This window comes from Lissotriton helveticus, chromosome 7 (genome assembly GCF_964261635.1).
Source record: "Lissotriton helveticus chromosome 7, aLisHel1.1, whole genome shotgun sequence".
Lineage (NCBI taxonomy): Eukaryota > Metazoa > Chordata > Amphibia > Caudata > Salamandridae > Lissotriton > Lissotriton helveticus.
Genome location: NC_136068.1, coordinates 1,307,658,820 through 1,307,682,278, shown reverse-complemented (window position 1 = coordinate 1,307,682,278; position 23,459 = coordinate 1,307,658,820). Strand labels below are relative to the sequence as shown.

The 23,459-nt window shown below is 46.7% G+C and overlaps 1 protein-coding gene across 2 annotated transcripts in view; it reads left to right on the top strand.

The window, feature by feature from the left end:
- Positions 1-6,863: 6,863 nt before the first annotated feature.
- Positions 6,864-23,459, top strand: part of RHBDF2 (rhomboid 5 homolog 2) — a 443,538-nt gene continuing 426,942 nt past the window's right edge. Inside the window, exon 1 of one of the 2 annotated variants that reach the window (XM_078654596.1) lies at positions 6,864-6,957. The gene's annotated coding sequence lies outside the window, so the exon portion shown is untranslated. Of the gene's footprint in view, positions 6,958-8,695; positions 8,739-23,459 lie in introns of those variants that run through there. The other variant, XM_078654599.1, reaches the window with a different exon arrangement.

Below are 23,459 nucleotides of genomic sequence, written 5' to 3'. Positions count from 1 at the left end.
TCACAGGCGCGGAGGATGGGCTCCAACAAGTAGCAGAGAAGACGTCGGATATTACTAAACTACTGGCAGTCATCCAGGCCAAGAACAAGGATATTGAAGCGCGCTCTCGCCGCAATAATATCCGCGTTTTGGGTTTACCGGAATCTACCAATGTCGGGCGGCTGGAGGATTATATCGTGGAGATGCTCCAGGAAATCTGCGGTAAGGATGAACTCTCCCCTCTCTTCGCAGTTGAGCGCGCGCACAGATCCCTGGCAAAGAGACCCCCTCCGGGGACCCCTCCGAGGCCCATAATAGCTCGCCTGTTCAACTTCAGGGATCGCGACACTGTTCTACGTATCACCAGACTGAAGGGTTCGATTTCTTACCAAGGGAATACGCTGTCTTTCTATCCAAACTTCACGGCGAATGTGCAGGCGGCCCGCAAGGAATTCCAAACCGTCAAAAAGTTATTACAAAAAGAGCAGATCCCATAAGCAATGCTGTACCCTGCACGCCTGAGGGTTGGCACTATGGAGGATGGGAAGATCTTCACAAGTCCCAAGCACGCTATGGAATATGCACGAACGCTGCGGCGCCAGCGTCAGCGATCATCCGCCCCCCCTACATCAGACATTGATGAATGAACAGTAAAGGGGTATATGTTGGGTTTTGTGCGGGACAGGTTGTACCGTTGCCTAGAAGACACAGCGGGGTGGAAATGTTTTGAGGGTGGTCCATCTGGGGTGATAGACGCCTCATTGTCAGCTGTTATGTATGCATTTGAGTGATGCGATGGGACACAGGGTTGGTGGAGAAGATGATTTATCGATGGCTCCTCTCCCTCTACTACCTGGGAGTGGACGCAGCCGTCACGTCCCCGATGGGTGATCCCCGATGGGAACTTTGTCTGTTTAAGTTGGAGTTACAATGAGAGTTACGTGAGGGTCATGTCTTCGGCAGGTTGGGGATGCTGAAGTGGGAGGGGGAGGGGGAGGGGGAGATAGTTCTGTTCTTTGTATGCCAAAGGTAAATAGTCACAATGACACTGCACTCAAATGTCGAGCAATTTTGAAGCGCCTACAGGTATATTTGATAATAGTTGCTGCACTGTACATCCACACTACACATGGCGGGGGACATATATAAGTGCATCACATGGAATGTCCGGGGGCCCAATACTCCACAGGAAATCAGACGAGTGCTGGCACAACTTGACAGGTACAATGTAAAAATTGCGCTCATACAGGAAATCCACCTGACTAAGGTAACGGAGGATAAAGTGGCCAGGCGTTGGGCATCCTTCAGACTAGCGTCCTCGTATTCCTCATATGCGATGGGAGTCCTCATTCTAATTAAGAAGGGGGTAGTTTTTACGGCTATACAATCCAGCACAGATCAGGAGGGCCATTGGGCTATGGTATTGGGGAAGCTGGGTAACGGTCTAGTGACAATCGTCAGCCTATATGGTCCGGTAGTGGACGACACAGCCACCTATCTGAACATGTTTAGCTTGTTGCGCACATGGCCTGAGGTAGAAATACTATGGGGAGGAGACCTCAACACGCATCTAGATCCCGCAGTAGACAAGTCTAATCCACAGGGAGCAAGGATGGTTAAGGTAGCTAACTGTATTAAGGATGGCATGCTGGAGTTTGGGATGGTGGACACCTGGCGGCAACGGCACATAGGGGTACTAGCAGGCACACACATTACACCTGCAACCAATTGCTGGTCCAGATTGAACTATTGGATACTGAGTGAGGGAGCGAACGACTGGGTCACTACTGTCCACACTATCCCGAGAACACTATCCGACTATAATCCGGTGCTCCTTACTTTACAAATCCCTCACAACCCCCATAAGCCGTTCACATGGCGATTTCGAACAGAGACACTGCTCGACCCGATATATGCCGACACCATAAAAAAGGCTGTTATACAGTACTTCGAGACAAATGTGGGGTCAGTGGAGTCTCAAGAGACATTGTGGGAGGCCTTTAAGGCCATAATCAGGGGCACATGTATTAGCACGTCAGCGGGGATCCTAAAGGATATACGGGACAGATTATCTACAATAGAGAGGCAGTTAACCGAGTTGGAAGCTCAATTCGGCCGCACACCTTTGACAGCCACACTGACTAGTATACACGACTACATTGATGAATACAACATCCTTGCAGAGACGGAGATCAAATACCTTTCGAAAAGACACGTCGCCAGGCGCTACGGTGAAGGGGGGCGTCCGAGTAGGTCCCTAGCTGGTAGACTGCAGAGTAGAGAAAGTCAAATACCGATTGAGCGAATTGTGGATGCAGAAGGTCAGACCCATTTTTCTTCAACTGCCATAGTGGAGCAATTCCGTCAATTTTATGCCACGCTCTACACCTCTAGGGGCGGGATGGACGACCAGGCCATGAGCACCTAAATAGATGATATAGCCTGTGCGTGGCTGTCCGATGGGCAGCGGAAGTATCTTGATCTACCGATGGATGTGGAGGACGTGACGGATGCCATCAGGTCGCTTCCGAACGGTAAAGCTCCCGGACCTGACGGGCTCACCGCGGAATTTTATAAAGCACACGCTGACATCTTGGCGCCGCACCTTCTAGGAATGTACGCGGAAGCGTATGAGTCTGGCCGCCTCCCCCCCTCCCTGTGCCAGGCAATGATCATCACTCTTTTGAAAAAAGACAAACCCCCCCCCGAATGCGGCGAATCATGTCGTCCGTTGTCTCTCATAACCTCGGATGGCAAGATTCTGGCGAAAATTCGCACCACCAAACTGCAACCTCTCATGCCACTGCTAGTGCTCCCAGATCAAGCTGGGTTTATTCCTGACCGTTCTACATCCCATAACCTGCGTACCATCTTTGCCATGATGCATGTGCTAGATCCCGACCTACCAGCCGTCGCGGTCTTATTGGATGCCGCTAAGGCATTTGATTCTATAGAATGGCGGTACATGATGCACATATTGCGCAGAATGGGATTCCCCCCGATCTTCTTACGCTGGATTCAGGTATTGTATACTGAGCCCTCAGCGAGGGTGAGAGTGGGTGGAGACACATCTATGCCGTTTGATGTTGGGCGGGGCACGCGTCAGGGATGCCCGCTGTCCCCGCTCCTATTCGCCATCATGCTAGAACCCTTGGCTTGCAAAATTAGGCAGGTTCATAAAGCAGCGGCTCTTAGCTTTACCAACAGACCGGTAGGGATCTCCATGTACGCGGACGACATGGTCCTTTATGTCCGCGAACTGCAACAATACCTGTCCCCAGTGCTCCGAGAATATGTGAAGTTTGGCTTATTCTCCGGTCTCAGTATCAATTGGGACAAATCGGTCATCGTTCCTTTGACAGCAGCAACCACCCCTCCTGTGGTCGAGTACCCGTTGGTCTGGTCTGCGGTCCCCGTTAAGTATCTAGGAATATGGATCCATAGGGACCCTGAAACGGTTATCACTGCTAATTATGGTGCGGCGTATGCAGCACTAACGGTGCAAGTCGACAGATGTCTCTGTCTCCCACTGTCTCTAGCGGACCGGATTTCAGTCATAAAGATGGTGGTATTACCCAAATTTTTATACTTGTTCTGCAACGTGCCGGTTCCGTTCACTTGCCGCTTTTTTAAGACTCCCCAAACTCAGTTATTGCGACTTGTCTGGGGCACCAAACAACCTAGAATTAGCTGGCGTACACTGTCACTACCATACGAGAGGGGTGGGTTCAATGCACCGGATTTTTACATATACTATCTATGCTGTCAGGCCCAATATGCCTACTATTGGTACAGACCGCACGACTTCATCCCACATGTGGCAGTGGAGGAGGGTGACGCGCACCCGGTACCATTAAGAGGCATAATTACACACATACATAGACACACTCCCAGGGCAGAAATTAACACGCTTGATATCACAGTAGGGGCAAGGCAAGCGATTGGGCGTTGAACGCAGAAGCTTCCCTTATATGCACCTGCAATGCCCCTAGAGGGACACGCAGCGCTTTCGGTTGCCCAAGATAGGGGTTCAGTCCTGGCGCTTAGAGAGACGGGCATCACACACATGAGTGATCTGTTCCCAGAGGGTACATACTTTACAGGGGAAGACTTGCCTTATATATGCAATCCTACACTTCTATTCCAGTTCACATGCTATCGATTACGACGAGCGATTAAGGACCACTACCCTTGTTTCCCGGATGAACCGGAGACATTATCGGCCTTCCAATTGATACTCACGACCCCAATGAGAAAGAAACTAGTGACCAAGCTATATAAGGTCATACAGAAGGACATGCCGCACAACACTACCACCAGTCTTACCCGCTGGAACACTGTACTAGATCCCTCCATTACAGAGGAGGAATGGTTGAAAATATGCTCAGTTACGGGGCGCTTAACGTCCAACAGCACCCTCCGCATCATTCACCTTAAATTACTACATCAAACATACCACACCCCTCACAGACTTTGGAAGATCGGTCTCAGGGCGACTGATGAGTGTAAACGATGTGGGCTAGGGGGGGCTGGTTTTATACACTTAGCGTGGCAGTGCAAGCAGGTGTTTAAGTACTGGGAAGAGACTCTGGCTCTTATCACGGCCATGACAGGGTTACGCTTACACAATACGCCGTCGCTGTGTTTGCTGGGTCATGTTCCCCAACTTCAAGGCATGGTGGGGAAATTTGTACAGTTGGCCTTACTGTTGGCAAAAAGATGCACTTTATTTACATGGGATAGTCGGATGTGCCCAAAAACGGACAACTGGTTAAAGGACATGGTGTATTGTAGGGACCAGTTGGAGACCTATGCAGAAGAACTCCCGCTCTCCTCACGGCCCAAAGATGTATGGGACCCTCTGCGGGAATATTTAATGACTTGTACTGATTTAGACTCTGAATGAGCACTACAACTGCGGTCTCGGACTGCAGGACTTTTTGAGATGCCCGGACTTTATTGTTCCACCCTGCGATGTTGGAAGTGGAAGGTTCATGTGCTATGTGACAGTCAAGGTAACTCTGCTTAATGTATGGCGCTTGTATTCAGACACTGTTTATTGTGACCTTTGGGGTTGTTATGAGGGAGTTCACTGAGTGTTACTCTGCTAACAATTGTCATCCGGAAATGAATATGCTGTGTGTATTTTGTATGCTCAATAAAAAGTTTGACAAATAAAAAAATAAAAAAAGTAAATCCGGGGTCCACTATCATCTCTACGCAGACAACACTCAAATCTACCTCAAGGTTGCCTCCACTCACGATCTCTCCGTCCTAAGCTCTACTCTGGACTCCATTCAATACTGGATGTCAACACATCAACTGATTCTGAATCCCTCCAAAACTGAATTCCTCCTTCTCTCCTCCTCACTTTCTCCTCCCCCGGTTCAGTCATGGATGGACCAGATGAATCTACTGCACAATAACCCCATCATTGTCGACAGCGCAAAATCCCTTGGTGTCATACATGACACTAAACTCAATCTACTCTCCTACATTAATTCAATTGCAAAGTCTGCTCGATACCAACTGTGCCTTCTTTGGGGGATTTGTCGCTTCTTCCCGGAGCATGACCTTAAACCCTGGTCCAATCGCTGGTCCTCTCCAGACTGGACCACTGCAATTCTCTTCTTACTGGTCTCCCCAAATCCCACCTGTCCCCCCTTAAGTCTGTTCTGCATTCAGCAGCTCGTTTCATTTATGGGGCCAAAAGAAGCGACCACATCACACCCATGTTATCCACCCTCCGCTGGCTTCCCATCGAGGCAAGATCTATCTACAAGACTGCCTGCATCACCCACAAAGCCTTGCACTCCTCCTCTCTTCGCTATCTGGCAAATAAACTGAAACTCTCTGGAGGCTCTAGACCGTCACGAAATGCGGAAAATCTACTGCTTGAACCTCCCACTTTCAAGAAGGAAAGATAGATGGCCCAATCCTTTTCAGGCAACGCAGTGAGAATCTGGAACTCACTTCCGCCTCAGCTCCAGACCACCACCTCCTCCCAGACCTTCAAAACTGACCTCAAAGTTCTCCTCCTCCAAAGACACCTCCAAAATTAATTCATGCCCTCTCTATTATCTGAAGGAAGACCTTTTAGTATAGAAAATTTCTATTCTCCATGACTATGGAAGTGCCTTCCCAGTATGTTCTTGTGGTTTGAGAGACTGCCATTTATTGCAGTACTACCCTTTTACCTGTTTTTGGTACTCTTTTGTAACATGCACAAGCCACTTTCTCCTGTAACACACCATTTGCTACCTCTTACTTTTTGTTTGCTTTAGATACTTGCACAAGTGCCACCATTGCCTACGTAACGTTTGTTTTTGTGTTTGAGTGTCCTCCATTTATTGCAGTATTATACCTCTACTTGTACTTTGTACGCTTTTGTAACCTGCACATATGTCACTTTTTCCTCCTGTAATGCACCGTTTGCTACCTCTTGTATTTTGTTTGCTCACGATTGTCACTTTTGCCTCATGTAATGTAACTTTTGCTTTTGTAATTTGTTCACTTGTAATGTTCTCTTGTATCAGTTCTGTTCCTATTGTGAAGCGCTCTGACACCTGACACCTTCGGGTAAAGTCCGCGCTATATAAAAACGCATAAATAAATAAAGAGAGGGGGGTGGAGTAGTTGGGATTGCCACGGCTGTTCTTTGAGTGGAAAAAAAGAACCGTCGGGAGCTGCCAGCGAATGATGAGGGGAGGTCGGCAGCTGCCCCAGATATGCGACCCAGCGGGGCGAGCCCGGCTCCGGTTACACCACAACGGGAACCCCCGAGCCCTGCGGAATGGCGCGGCGTGTCTGGGCAGGACCCCGAGGGGCGTGGCCGCGCAGGAATGCCCGGAATCCAGAAGCCGGCGCACCTGAAGCCCGGCGCTGACTCCGCTGTGATCCCGGGCAGGGCGACGCTGCTTTCCTCCGGTACAGGATTCGTTTCCAAAGAGCCGGACGGCCATTGATTCAGCCTCCCTGGTGAGTTTTATGCTCGATTCGTTCTTATGTCGCTGAATAAACTGTGCACGAGTTTATGGAGTTCGGTCCATGTTCATGTTCGCCCAGTTATTGCCGTTTAGACGAGAAGACTACAACTCACAGAATGCATCAGCGTATAAAGCACGAACCCGGCCTGCAAGACTGTGTCTGCCAAGAGAGACATCGCTATCTGTCAAGATTATTCTTTAGTTCAAGCTCACCATTTTGGGAAAAGTCTGTGAAATGACGCGCAGGCGGACACAGCTTTGTGCTAAGATAACATTCCAGTGTTGCGATTGATTCCACAGCTGGCGATTCAAGGCGATCAAGATCCATGCTCGTGGCCTCACGGGGAAACGGGATGTTTTCTGGTAGGCCGCAGTGCCTCTGAAGTGCCAGTAGTGCTGGTGAATAATCAATCAACATACACAAAGGAAGGCTGGCAGGAGCTGTCGTGCTCCCATTTTTGCATAGCTAGCAACACTTAACAGTTGCCATCTATGGCCGCCTCTAGACAGGGGAGCACGAGATGGGAGTTTATCAGGCCCCACTCCACACTTCATCCTCCGAGCCACATAAAGAGGGCTGTGGTCTGGGTAATAATATACATCTGTTACATACAGTGCTTGAAATGGAAAAACAGTGCTTGAAATGGAAAAACAGAAGTGCGTGTTTTTTAGAAGTGCCGGTACTCTCCTATTAAAGGTATTGCATTTCTCTTGAGAAGTGCCGGTACTCTCACTCTCAAAAAATAAAAAAGTGCCGATACTGCGTACCGGACAGTACGGGCCCATTAAAGCACTGTTTACAAAGATCCAAGAAACCCCTCGGGCGAATGTGCTCTTCGCCAAGGCATGGATTATGCTACTCTGCCATTGCAAACATAAACCTGGTACTACATGCTGAGGAGTACAGCGGCACCGTGGAGGTGCTATCAAAAGGGGGCTGCCTGTGACCCTGGGGGGAAGTGCAGACTAGAAGGCAGGGCTGCTTTCGATGATCTGTAATGTGGGATGAGGTGTCCTTTGGCGATGGTTGTTTGAATGATAAGAGGAGGTTCTCTTTCTATAAACCACCTGCTTCTATGCGCTCCGCGGGATCCCGTGGGCGCCGCTCTCGAGGGGCCAGAGACGGAAGCTAATAATAATAATAACCCCCTCTCGGCCTCTGATCCTGAGGTCGGAGCTGCCACTCCAGGGAGCTGTGGCCACGCCCATCAGCTCACAGGAAACCACGCCCTTCAGGTGTGAGGGCGGGGTCAAAAGCGGACACACCCTCCGCGGGAACTCCTCGCAGCCACCCAGAGCGCCAGGAGCCTCCGCCGCAGGTGAGGAAGGGAGGGAGAGAGAGAGATGGCACCAGGGCAACGGAAGTGGATGGAGGTGGGGGGCGTGTGATCAGATGAGGGGGGGGAGGATGCAGTTATCATGTCTAGGGAAGGTTGGGGGTGAAAGGATGGGACAGGTCGGTGAGGAGTGAGAGCTTAGGTTCAGGTGAGGGGCGAGGAAAGGACTCCGGTCTCATGGGGAGAAAGGAGGCTGAGACTTGGGGAATGAGATCTGAGGTGAAGGAGGGACAGCCCTCGGTCCAGCTCAGCCGAGGGACTCCGCCTGAGGGCAGGTTATTGGCAAGAGGAGGCGGACCTCGAGCTGCAAAAGAACGGCAGTAGGTGAGGCCGTGAGATGGAGAGGCGAGCCCCGTGAGGGGGGAGGAGAGAAACATGAAGGCCTCTGAGAGGAAGGACAGAGAGAGGTCCGGGGACAGGAAGAAGGCTGGCTCAGGTGAGGGTGGAGATGGGGGGTAGGTGAGTCTCTAGAACAGAGGGCGGGGAGCTGGGACAAGATGGACAGGGATGAATGGGGGGCTCGGGATAGGGTTGTAGAGACAGGCAACGCTAGAGCAGGGACAGCTAAGGTAATACCAGGGAGGAGGGTGGGGCTCAGTGAATGGGAAGAAGGTGATCTGAGGCCAAGCGGGGGGGGGGGGGGGCGTCATAACACCGGTTTGAGAATGGGATCATGTCAGGGGATTGTTTGGTCAGAGACGACATGTTGGTTTAGTTTCAGCATCTTTCATGTTTTTGAAATGTTAAGTATTATGCGTACTCTGGCCTGTTTAATGTGTACATCGCTTTACATTTGGGGAGAGGTGGACTAAGTCTCTTGGATGGGGCTGAGGTTTTAACAACGTGCCTAAAATAAATCTCTCTCTTGTGTAAAATGTACAGTTGGATAAGACACAAACATCGGGTGGGGGTGAGGGGATGGTTGCCCTTGAGTTACAATACGACTCTAGCCAGAGTTCGAGCTACGCCATCAGAACACTTCTTGTGAGTCGTGCACAAATGTCTGATGAAAAATGAGCAAGAACAACAAGGTGATGTATGAATGCTTGAATGAATATCAGCCGCTGGCAATCGATGGGGCCACATCCCAATACATGATTTTTTTGGCCACCTCAGTCTGCACCCAGCCTATGCAAATTAGTCTTGACCCTGCTCCTCATGGGAACAGTCCTTCCTGAATTACCAGGCCCTCCCTGGACCAGAGGAACAGGGTCAAGGCTGATTTGCGTACAGCTGGTCCCAGACTGAGGTGATGGGTGAAAAACGATGGATTGTAAATGTAAATGTCGGAATTCGTAAAGCGCACAGCTACCTGGCGCTGTCCGTTTACCGCTTAGGAACCCTTCCTGGCTTTCCTGGGAAATGTCCACTCCTGGGCACCCCCCAGGTGCAGCCAGGCATCCCAGCGCTTTTGGGGCTGTTGTGGAGACTAAGCAAGCTATTGCCCAGAGTTGCAGCGTGGGACCCATGATCAGAACAGGCACTGAGACGAGAATATCCAGTCAGGGGAATTAATGAGCCGGAGACCCACCGAGGCGGGAATCGAACCCTGGCCCCTGGCCAGAGCTCTGCATCAAGGTCTGCCTGCTCTAACCATTGAGCCACACTTCTCCACTTGGATTGGGATGCGGCCCGAGCGATTGTCAGCGGCTGAGATTAATTCAAGAATTCCATCCATCACATTGTTGTTTTTGAGTTTGATGCCCTAAGTCCGTCTGGTATACCCATATGTGGGTGCCAGGCTCACTGTGCCACTGCAACCAACCTATACCCAGCTGAAGAGCCCATAATGAGGGCAAAACTGTTTCTGGATTGCTTGTGTTACAGTTCAGGGAGGACCTGGCCTGGCAGTTTGGGATGAACTGTTCCCATTGGAGCAGGGTCAAGATTCATTTGCATATGGCTGGGTCCAATCTGAGATGGCATGATGGCTGTAATAAGGATTGATCGGGATGTGGCCCCAGCGATTGCCAGTTGCAGAGAATAGTTCAAGCATTCCATCCATCACCTTGTACAACATGAGCATTGTTTAAAATTAAATATGCGTTTTTTTTGCATCTCTAAATATTCAATTGTAATGATTACACAGCAAACTGAACTGAATCACTCTAAGGTGTTTCCAAATGTTCCACATAAGAAACATGAATTGGAGTGAATAAAATGGTTTCTGTCTCCTGTCCACGCTCTGCCCTCCCATCTGTGCTGTTCTCCCCATCCTCGCTGCGTGCCACTCTGTCCCTACCCTTCTATCCCCTTTTCCACGCCTCGGGCCTCTCCCTCGTGCATGCCACGTGCCTCCCTGTGCACCCTACATGTACCTCCCCTTGCTGCTACTTTTCCACTACTGCCCCCACACCACCATCCGCACAATGCTTCTCCGTCAATAGGCCTGCTGCCCCAGGGAGCGCCCCTCCCCGAGCACAGCTATATCTGCTCTCGTTGGTGACGCTGCCCTGTCTCCATGACTTTGCGCCCTCCCAGGGCACCCTTGCATCACCCCTCCGCCGGGCACCCGCGCGCCAACCACGAAGGCACCATTGCATCTTAATGCCTCGCTGTAAAGTTCACCCACACGGTGCCATTTTGCAGGCCAAGTCGAGGGTTGCGCCTGCCAACGCGATAGCGGATCTTCCAAAGAACAAAAGCATCCATAATTGCGGGCCCTGCTGGCGTCCCCGTCCCTCTGCCACCCTCCGTTGGCATCAGCAGCCTGTTCTTGGCAAAGGGCATCCTTGTGGGAATTTCTTCCAGTTGGAAAGCTCCAGGCCGAGCCGCAGCAGACACTTCTGTTTCTCGGCAACTTTTTACATGAAGTCCCAGATCTCAGCGGCGCAAGTGAGCCTTGGCTTTCCCATACCGCTGTGTGTCTGGATGCCGGGATTGAGACAGGCCCCGCCTCCTCCGCCGGCTCTGGTGAGTGATGATAACAGTTCTGTGGGGCGCGCTGCAGGCCCCGCCCTCTCTAGACCACAGACCAGTCGTTATCTACACTAGTGTCAAACTGTCGAAAAGGGCGTTAAGGGCTTTCCTGAAGGCTGTAAAATTAGGCCTGTCTCTTTGAGCAGGAGAAATTTCCGGGCGCTTGGGGCTTAGATTACAAAGCGCTCTCTTTAAATTGAATAACATTAGACAAATAAGCATTGGCGAAGCCAATCAATCTCGCCTTTAAGGACCTTTATAAATATTTAGCTATACAGCAAGTTATCCTGGGTTCTGCAACATCTACTGTTCTTTAACGTGGAAGGTTTAACAGTATTGGGCACATTACAGCACTGTGTAATATGCCTCACTTCAAGGATGAAGTAAGTCCTTTTCTGGAAGTGGTGGTATAGCAGTGGAAGCTTGCAGGGCACACGCAGCACAACGGAGACATCTACCTTGACCTCCACACCGAGCAGGTGATGTAGCGATTCAATAAAATGATTGCAGTGTAATCTTGCTAGAGGTTACTACGGCTCGGAGTCGAAATCTGATATGTACACCTGTATATGTGATGTACCCTAATAATAAGCATTTATTTAGAATATAAAACAAACTGCACTCACTTCATTACCACATAAGTGATTATTACTATTCTTTAGAAACGCTTTTTGAACTTTGTAGTAATGACAGTTGGAGTAAAAAAAAAAAATACTCCTCGCTTATAAATTTATGCTGCGCAGGTTAAATGGAGATTTTTTCAAAAAACTGAGACCTTACGAACTGAGCCATTTTACATGGCTCATAATTTACGACCTTTCAGTAATACAAGGATCTCTGCAGCAAAAGCTTGTGAACCCACTGAGCTACCTTACACTAAATGCAAACCCTTGACCTGCATATAGCTCTGCGGCAGCTGCGTTAACACTACCCTGTGACGCGAGGGTGCACACAAGCTCCATTTTATCAGTAGTCTGCAATCCTCTAACTTTCTGGATTTCCATCGATATCAGCAGTAGGTGCCTTAACCTTCTAAACTAGTTTTATACACATTCTGTTTCTGACCGATGAATTAAGCCAGAGCAGCTTTATCAATTTTCCTTGTTGCCAATTACTTTAGGGCGGATTTAAGCAAGTGATAGCACATACACTTCATGCACTGTTGCAGGCGAGACATAAAGAAAGGAAGCTAAAAAAAGAGAAAAAGAGATACACATAGAGAGAAAGACAGATGTGAAACTGAGTGGGTAAAGAGCGCCGCAGGCTACAGGGAACACAGAAAAGGAGAAATGAGGAGAAGTAGTAAAGGAAGAGAAAGAGTGGTAATAGGGAAGAGGGGATAAGTAAGAGGGAAAGGGGAGGAAAGCTGGAAGCAAAGGAGAAAATATTTGATAAAGGGGAGGGAAAGAACAAGGAACAACGAGTGAGAAATAAAACGAAAACCAGAAAGAGGAGAGATTATTAGAGTACGAGTTAATGGGAACAATAGAGTGGCCTAGTGACAGGGTGACAGAGAAAGGAAGAGAGGTGGGTACAGTAAGGGAAACGGAGATAGAGGTCAAGGAGCAAAAAAGAGATGGCAAGATAAACAGTGAAAGAAAAAGTGAGCAACAGAGAACGTAAGTGAAGGAAGAGGGGGAAGCCTAGTGCCCAGGCAAACAAGAGAATGGAGGAAAGACGTGGAGACCGTGAGGGAGAAGGAGTGAGAAGAGGAAAAAGAAGACTGAGATAGCAGAGGAATATGTAAAAATACAGAAATAGCTGAAGAGGTGAAATAGGCGTTGTTTTAATCAGTAGTGCATCAAGGCCATGCGAAAATCACATAATCTACAGTCAGAGACAGAAGCGTTCTGGAGACATTTGAGAATCTATAGTGGCCCAGAATGATTATACTTTAGCATTTACAAGAGCAAAGTGGAGCATGCGCTAGCATTGATTTATCTTTTGCACAGAAAAGGATTTTTTGCGCTGAAAGATGGCACACGCGCATCCCTGAAAAAACATTGCATCGACCAGCACGAAACCTCTGTAACGAAGGGAGTGGGCGGAACAGGGGGAGCACAGACCACACCAGCTCCAGTCCCTATGTCCCGGGCCCGGAGCAGCTCGTTGTCCCGGTCCGAGTAAAGCGTTCAACCCCTGTGGCCTGGTTCAGGCAGATGAATTTTTCACCCGCTCCTGTCACGCGCTTTTGTGGAGAGGAGAAAGAGCAGGGACGGGAGCCCGAAGTGCTGCAGAAGTTTGTGAGGAGGAGCACAGGTGTGTGGGGGTGCGTGCAGTCTGCGAACAATGTTGTCAGTCACCAAGCACGGAAATGAACGCGACAAAGGGCTCCAAAACACAGTGCTAGCTAGCACAATGCAGCAGTCTAACCTTCGGGGCTCTGATAGGAAAGTGAGGTGATTGCACCTTAAACTGCCATCTTTTTAAACCAATTTAACAATTTGGACCATGTTCCGGAAAAACTTTAAACAAAGCATGCACTATTAGAAGAAGCACTTTTGCTTTAGTTTGTGCCAAACTTGCATACGCTTATGCCCAATTGATTCACATCTTTCCAAAATTAAAAGGCAAGGCATAATGAGAAAAGAGTCCCTCAAAAACAACATAAATGCACACAGGAGAAAGTAAACAGTGAAAGGGCCAGTCGCCATGGACAGGAACGAAAAAACAGCAAAGGCAGGACAATTGACACAGTTTCACCCTCCAGAACCCACGAAGTTTAAAAGACACACAAACACGCAAATGAAAAGCAAGGAGCGTGGAGGGACGTGGTGAAAGCCCACAGAGTAGACACTGCAAGTCTCGAACGAGAAAGCTCAATTCGCTGACTAGGCGAGACTTAAAATGGGACACTGGCTTTCCCAAGTGTGTGTGTGGCACAGGCCTAGAAAGATGGGAAAAGGTGTCGGGGCGTATTGTGGGCTCCTGTTCTCATTTTTATACATAACCCGCACTGCGTGCTCCCATCCTTGCAGTTGTCTGAAGTCTGTTGCTTTGCATGCTTCTATCCGTGTGTGTGTGTATGTATACACGCTCCTTATTGCGTTTCCATTTGTATCCTGTAGTCTGTAGAATTGAATGATCCTGTCCCTGTTAGCTTTGTCCCACCACAGCATAAGGCATGGGGCCATGGGACAGCCTGCTTTACCATGGGCGTTGTTTCACCAACATGCTATGGGTAGCAAAAGTGACATCACATACCCTTTCACCTTAACAGCATCACAGAAAGCTGCGTTATATGACCCCTAGACTCTAGATCTATGTTGGACACCATCTTTATATTATTCTGAGGATTTGTTCTTTGAAAGTTCTGGGACGTAACCCTCGATCTGAATTGCAGTGAGCAAGTGAAGTGTGAAGGCCAGGCCTCTACTGGGGGTGGGGGTCCCTCTGTGAGAAATGTTTGAAAAGATTGTTGTCAAATAGTTTACTATGCCAAGAATTGCCTCTAGTGTGCCATTACATGTATTTTAACAAGGGTGTCCATTATGACCAGAATTACCTCCACTATGCCAGTATTTAGTCACAGGTGTCTGTCATGCGAAGAAATGCCCCAAGAATGCCAGCACCGGGCATGGGTGTCTCTGAGAAAAGAATTACCTTCAGTAGGCCAGGGCCAATGACCGACTTGCCAGCATAGCACTACATTGTCACACACACTCATTCATACTCACTCTCTATTATTACAATACACAGATTCTTATTCATAGTCGCTCATTTGCAGTCCCTCATTATGACTCCCTCATACTTACTGACACACTTACGCTCTACCTGTTAATGACTCTCCCTCACACACACACGCACACAAGTTTACATATACATTAACACTTGATCATATGTACACACACCTTCTTACATAAACATACACTCACACGCAAGCCACACACTCCCACGCAAGCACACAACATACATTTAAAAGCATTTTTATTTATTGTAGTTGCCACCCAAGGTCAAATTTCATTGTGCTCTATTTTTTATTACAGTAATAATGAATAATGCAATATTATTCACTATTAGTACAATGAAAAATGGGCGGAAAATAAAGAGTTCGGTGTCACCCTAGTGTACTTTGCACTGATTTTGCCACCTCTAAGGCCAGTGGTTACAAAGGCAGTGCCCGGGATCACAAGGGGCAAGTCAGTGGTCGCAGCTGTGACCCCTGACAACCTCTAAATGATGTCAATTCACTTCATCCATTGACCATTTTGAATTATGAGTGTCGACATTTTGCCTTGTGCTGTGGGCAGAAGTCTGAAAGGAGCGCACTTCAATGCCAGGGTTTGTGTGCACGGGTTGCAGGCAATTTCTTTATCATTGTATTTGTATCTGGTTGCCATTTGTATTTTACAAATCTCAAACATTTGCAAAACATGAAGGAAAAAAAAAATCCACTACACACTTGCTGAAGCCAGATCTTTTGCCTCTGTTAATGCTTGTTTCTCTTTGGTTAAGCGCCTTCATAGGGTTATATGTGTTTTCCAGCTCTGTCCCTCGTGTGTCTTTTCCCCAACCAAATACTCACCCCTGTGCTGTGTTGCACTCTCCCCTGTGGCTTGTGTTTCCCTTCTTGGCCCACCAGCCTTCATTTTTGTTTAATTTCCCCTTTGCCGCTTCCTGTTTATCTCCCCTCCTACCCACACTTCCCTGCCCCCTTCACTTGCTCCTAGATTGTGCATGAACATTTTCTTTTTAATAATTTGTATTTATTTTATTTTTGGAAGGCCCAGCAGCTACCATTTACTCCCGGGCCACCTATAGCACAAAAAAAATATTTACTGATCCATGTGGCATTCATCCATCTTGGATTTGTAAATAAAAAAATAAAAAAGCTGAGTAAATGGTGCCCACAACATTATGCTGGCATGCATGGTGACACGCACACTAGTGGAATGAAACAGCCATGGCAAAGCCAATAGGCCAACAAAAAGGGTGACCAGATCTTGAGAACCAAAAGCCAGGACATTTTGCAAAAATAGAAGGACTACAATTTGACATCAACAGTGCTGCACAGAATGACAACTCTTCTCAGCATAGGAACACAGAAGAAGCACTAAGACAATAAATACAATGTCATTTCATAAACCAGCATCATACCTGTTAAAGTGCCGACTTATAAAAGCTGCTCACTAGCACAACTTTAGAACATCCAATAAGTAAGTGCCTCTCACTGGTTTTAATCGACCCCCTCTAAAAACCGGGACATGAGCCAAAATTGCCGAAATCCTCTGGGACAGCTGGTGAAAACCCAGGACTATCCGGGCCAATCTGGGACGCCTGGTCACCTTACTAACAAGGCGAGACCGTTTGTCTTTGACAATGTTTGGTTAATATTGGTGGGGGCCCAGCAGCTGTGACATTTTTTAAAAGCAATGACTAAGCAGAACAAGGTTGGCAACCAATGTGTGCAAGTACCCCCTGGTCTACAGTTCCAGCATGGCATAGACTTTACATCCATGCTGGGTTGGAACATGATGTGGCGGTCCCACAGCAGGGCAGGGTTAAAGGTTCATAGAATCTTTTTCCTGCACTGCTGTGGGACCGACATGCTGCCCGCCTGCCAAACGACGCACAATTTGTATCGTAATCTGCCAGGGAAGATCGTTCAGGTGTAGCTGTTCGGGAACTGGGCAGTGGTGAACTGCCCCCTCCTGAACCGCCAAACTCATAATAAGGATCCTAGGATTTTAAAAGTCTGAACTATGCGGCAGTTTCACCAGCCATGCATTGCCACCAACTGGATATTTCCAGGAAGGTTTAGGATTCACTGAAGAATATCATATTTCTGCCCAGAAGTGGAAATGAGTGGGTGCAGGTGGGCTGCTCTGGGTGCCTGGAACTTAAAACATAATGCTGCTCCCTGCGACATTGACTCTTTCGCCCTTCTCCATTGCGAAGACCCACCTCCCATCCCCAATTTTGTTTTTCTCTGAGTTTTTCAGTGTTATGCAATTCTGAGTTGGGTACTGGGTGATATTATTTTATGAATGAGCAAGGTTGTTAGTTGCATTTTGGGGCTTTGTGGGCTGATGATACGCAGGCAAGGAAAACCACACCATGCTGCAAACAAAATACACTCTACATGGTTGTTTTTAGGTCTCGCCTATGCAGCACGCATGCGCTGCATTGCAGGATCTTTAGTCGTCGTTCTGCTCTTTTTCGAAGCACATACTCGTGCTTGTGGCGGCATCCACTTTGCGGGAGTGAGCAGGGGTGCGTCACAAGCACGAGTATGTGCTTCAAAAAAGAGCAGACTGCACGTGCACACACACTCTAACAGGTGCTGCATCTTAGCGTGATAGCTTTCACTTTCGCGGCCGCGTCGCTTTCAGGGCAGCGCGGCCAATGCTTGTTCTTTGTTGACATTGTTTCAAAAGGCGCAGGACTCCAACTAGTATTCGTTCTTCATCCTTAAAAATCTTTTAAGGGACATACTTATTTGGAATTATTTCAAATTCATAAGGGGTAGTATTTTTATGGAACAATATTTTCAGGACTTAAGCTCTCCTGAGGTTGTATTTCATAGTGGACCATTACATTGCCTGTGCTCCTCCAGCGAGGTCCATTGCAATTTAAAATTAGTTAATGGGCTCTTTAAACAAACTTGTAATCATGCCATTCCAGGGGGTGTTTCCCTACTCTCCAGAACAGTAATTTTACGGGCTTTGTGCAGATTAGATTGAGGCAGCGTGTTAATGCACACTGGAGGTTGAGACGCAGCAGACCCATGCTGCACTGATGTAAATAAAAATACAGGGACAATTCATATGCAAATTCGACTGTTTTCAAAAAGTTATTAAACACCATTGGTACATTGCTGAAGCAATGTTTTCGAAACGTTGTTTGACTTTATCAGCTTTTCTCCAGGCACTCTATGTTCTTGCTTTTATACGGAATGCAAGCACAGCTGTCAACTGCACCATGTCTTTAAGGTCCTGGCTTTTAAGCAAACCGCTATGAGCATGCTGGGATTTGTAGGCCCAAACAAATTAAAGGAAAGTGAAACTACAAGTTCCAACAAGATTAGCTCTGGCGGCTAAAAACCTGGACTGTCTGATCTGAAGGCCGCACGTTTGAAATGGGTATGCTATGCTTAAGGGATAATGACATTTTTGGATAGTTGCCTTTTTCTATGGAAGTGTATAACTCTGCAGTTCCCTGAAAACAACAAAGGAGGAAAATATGTACTGCATAATTGTTAATAAGCAGGATTGGGAAGTACATAAAATAATTCTATACTTGCTTAATGTCATAACCTCTTTTTCAAAGTCCTAGTTGTTACCAAGAAAGGGGCCAAGGAATATGATAGTAGTTTAGTGGACTAATGCACCCAGTCCAGACATCTGTGTTTCACCTCATGGTCACAGATTTGAGTCCCAGCAGGCCTACTCAGACTTTTATCCTTCTTGAGGTTGATTAATGAGTACCGTTGACTTGGGTAACAATAATCATCTGTTATTTCAATTCAAAGAGACTGAAGGGAGAATGTGTGCGTAATATTAACTATGGTCTTGTGGTCCCCCAGCTGGCATGGGCATACAAGAGCAGCTGTTTTTCCTTTTAAACTCCGACCAAGATTACACAAAACTAGACCATTTTCTAACCCTTTCCTAGTCTTATTGCAAGTTTGGTCCTTTGTCCCATGATGGCCCAGTAAACAAACTAATGTTTGCTTGCGAGTGTAGGTAAAGGGCAAGGAATGGAAACCACAGAAAGTAAACATGACAGCTAAAGGATTGTTTAATGCGTGTTCCTGCTGTTAGCTCGTCGTCACATAGCCAATAGGTCTTGCCTTTGGGACCTTATAAGTATTTAATTATGAAGCACAAGATCCTTGGTGCAACATCAACTGTTGCTTGGCTAAACACTTATAATGTCCCAAAGGGGAGACCTATTGGCAATGCCAATGCTTGTTGACTATAGGTGTGGACTATGGGTATGTTTGGTACCTAGAATCTAGGGGGTATTTAAGCTGCTAATCACTGCCTGTAGAAGGTAGGCCTGGGCTGTGAACTTTGCAGAGTTTTCGGCACTCCGCACTCTGCGGAGCTCGTGGAGTGCAGAAAACTCAGCTTTACAACGTGCAGTGGAGTTTTTTCCTGCTCGTTCGCGAGCTGCCGCTCAGGTATAATTTCTACCCGAGTGGCAGGAATACCAGCACATACTGCAGTTTGCACTACACTCCGCCACTCGTGGAACTTCGTGGAGTTTTTTTGTAACTTTGTGGACTTGCGTAGCAAAACTCCGTGAACTATGCCCAGGCCTGGTAGAAGGAACCTCACTGGATGGAGGCACATTGCGTGTGGGCGATATTGGACCTGCGCTGGGGGCCGAAGAAATTGCCCGGTTGCGTAGGATCACCTCCCAAAGGGTGTCAGGTAGCACTTGATGTTGGGCTGGTGGAGAAGGGGCATCTCAGGCAGGAAGTAAGGTGTCTGGCCTGAGTTCTTGAGGCCCAAATACAGTGGGAAATGTCCAAGGAATCTAGCAGAGCTTGTGCGAATCATACGGCAACTTAATTTATGTTTTTTGTTTTTTTTTATATGTAAATTGTTTTGGGCAGAATTTTCTTGTGGGTGTGTGTAATGTCCCAAGAAGTTAAAAAACGTTTGCTGTGAATGTTAACTGTGTTTAATAACAACAACCAAAATTCATATCCTTTCCCACAACGTACATCTCTGTTGGTTTTCGCTTTGGAGCATGGACCGACTGGGACGGAAAATAGGCCCGGGCACCAAAATAAAAGTGGCCCCATTGGTGAATTTGATAGCTAAAACAAAAGGTCCCGCATTATGCAAATCGGGGCAGTTTTGAACTTGTAAAGACACAGTGCATGGTTTTTTTTTACAAGGTATGGGAGATTGCATGCATTTGTTCTTGCTGCAGGCAATATTTGTGGTAATATAAAGGACATCAATAGTAAAAGCAGTCCCACCAGACCATAGACCAGTCCTACAGAGAAACAAGCATTGTCACAGCCAGTAGATTTGGTGTTGGCCACTAGTCTTTTGGCAATTCTTGGTTTGCCATGGTTTTAGTAAACATTAGTGTTTGGGAAGCTGCCAAGCCTTCATTATATCTAAAGCCTCCCAAAAAACAATGGCTACGGCAAGAGTGTTTTGCTGGTCTCAGAAAAGTACACATTACCATGGTGCACCCGGTATTGAAGGCAGCTACCTGATTTCAGGATGTGCTCCTTGTGAAAGTGCAGCAGTCCCTAACTCATAGTGAAGTCAGTCAATGGCTGAAGTGGGCTAACTTTGCTTCTTGATGCATGCTTGAGTGGGTGAAAGAAAAATGTAATTGACACAATCATAAACTAATGGAGAGAAGGAAAGTGAAGGGAACGAATGCAGAGAGAATGAAACCAGGAACGAGAGCAAGAAAGAAGGAAAGAAAAGGCAGAAAGAAAGAAGGCAAAAAGGAGAATAACAAATGGAAAAAAGTAAAGTAGCCATATATAAAGGTACAATGAAGGGAAGAAAAAGGAATACAGGCAAAAAAGGAAAGAAAGAATGCAAAAAGAGAATGAAAAGGCAAAAGCGAGGAAATAAATAATGATGAAGGAAAGAAAACTGAAGGAAAGAAAAAGAAGGGCAAAAAAAGAATAGAATGAATGAAAGGAAAGGACAGAAGGCAACAATTAAAGAAGGGGAAAAAAAGAAAATCACCAAAAAAGTAATTGAAAGAAGGCAAAAGAGATGGAATGAAGAAAGGAATAAAAGAAAGAATACAAATAAATGGAAAGAGTGATAAAAGGAAAGAGAGGTCACAGTATAAAATATCGGATACTAAAACCCAAATTACAGCCCATCTATGTTTAAATAACATTGTTACAAGTGTGCTGCAAATAAAGCGCCATCAATTTTGGTTTTCTGCCTAGGCAAAAGATTTTTTATCAAAGAACCCTTGGTGAGACTGAGTCCTGGAACACAATATGGTATTGTGTGAAAGAGCAGCAGTCCACTTCAAAATGAATTCATAACAGCATTGGAAGGAGACAGGTACTGATAAAGGTGGAATGTGCCCTGTGCTCACTATAAATGTGTCCTACCATCATATCAGGCAACTCTGGCACTAAAGGAAACTTTTTGTGTGTGTATGTGCACCTTGTGAAAGAACAATATGCCGTCACTCAGTCACGTTAACCAGAGGCTTAAGTAGGCTGAACCATTGCCCCATGCTGTATGCTGTAATTGGCAGAATCGAAATGGGAATGACATGACAACAGACCAATGGGTGAAGGGATGTGGCTGAAAGCCCCTGTAAGCAAGTATATCATACACATTTTTTTAGTACAATGAAAAGGTCTTGGGTAACGCCAACCTAAAAAAACATCCTATACACTGACCTGCCAGATTGCCCTATAGGCCAGTCTGACTCTGATTTGGTGCCGCAGTAGATTGCACACTCCAACCTAATGCAGGAAACACATTACCAGCTAGTTCATTGTCTGATTGGGTCAAATTGAAAGTTGTGAGTTTTGGTTCTTAAATGGTGAAAACTGATGGCCATTCCTGCAATGTGAACTGGTCCCCTGTACCACGCTAGTTGCAGGGGCTGGATACTAACAGCAACTCCAAACCATCTGTAAGACTTTGTGTTACTTGCAAGGCCTGCGTCTTGGCTCTCCCAGACATTATAGGTGAGTTTCTGCCAAATGACATATTTTTAACTTTGTGGGCACAGTCATTTGATAAGATTAGCGAGCACTTAACGGAGAGGTTTTAGTGCTCTCCATGAAAGGTTTGGGTAAGTGTTAATGTTTAACAGTAATGGTGCATATAATAGTTCTTTAGGCCAGCATAATAGGCCAACGCGATCTAAGATTACTTCAAGCTATTGTAGGGAGAAAGTTACAACCGTGCTTAGCCAAGCAATTTTGCCTCAGTACTGGTCCTTAAAGCCTGACATATTTTAAATACTATTACAGGGAAGCACTCTGAGCTTTCCACTAGTTTTTTTTTTGGGGGGGCTACATTACACATGTTGAAGCACTCTGAGTCAGGTGTACTAAAATTGGATTTGCAAAAATTAGGCATCGACTTTGTGAATCCAATCTGATTTAGCGAATCCCTGCACTATATGTACTAATAGGTCGATCTGCAAACTAAGGAAATGAAGGGGGCAGCAACACAGCATTCCTAATTAATATTCATTTGATAGGGTGGAATTTGTGATCTGTTGCAATTGTCTCCAATCACAGGGATGGTGACCTGCAAGGGACAGCAGATTAGCATCCATGTGATTGCATTTCAAAATAGAAAAACTTTTTTTTAAACTATGTGTTTCCTTAAGAAAAACTGGGATTCATTAAAGAAAACAATTTTGAAAGACTTAATTGAGAGATGGTAATTACCCCCGGGACCACTGCCTACTCCTTCAGAAGTTACCATCCGGATTCCCAGAGGTAAAGGGGCCCAAAAAGGACCCCTTCACTTTTGCCAGTCAGTTGCCAACCCAACTTGGGAATCAGTAGCTGATCACTGTGGTGCGACAGGAATTACGGGAACACGCTATTGAGATGTTCGCTACATATTAGTTGCGTGGAAGGGGCACCCTTCCAAATTCCAAATCTGTAATAATCTCTAAACCCATTCTGCAGTTTGATGAAACGTTTCCAACTCGCAAAATGAGTTTGAAACATGGAAAAAGTGATTAATTGGTTGCAAACCCTGTAATTTAGTAGCTCACGGGATTCTGGACTGCTATATCACTTACTAGATTTGTTACTAGGGTCCTCCTCATTAATTAAAGCCCATTGGGATTTGAACAGCATTTCAGATGAAGATTTAAGGAAATTCACGTGGATTGATCCAATTTTTTGGGCGGGGGGATGGGGGTAATTGGAGAGGGTGGTTTAGAGGAAAATCCTTAAACATGTGCTCAAAAAATGTCACCGGAGCCCTGAAATGGGATTCTGATTTAGTAAATGCAAATTACAACTATGGAAAATCTTTCGGTTGAGCTGAATTTTCACAGTTGCCTTTACTGAGCCACACAAATTACTGTTCCATTGCGATTGTGGTGAACTCTCACAAAAGCCTACATTTGTGTACAATCCCAAATTGCACTTCCAAACTTATGCCAGCTTCAAGGAGGCATCAGTGGAGTAATGACTACGGGGAAGGTGCTGCCCAACGCCTTCCTTTTTCAGGTGGTGTAGGAATGGATTTCTGCACACGGAAAAATGTTTGCAGGGAAAGAAAAATAGAGACAGGAAAGTACATCTTCCCCC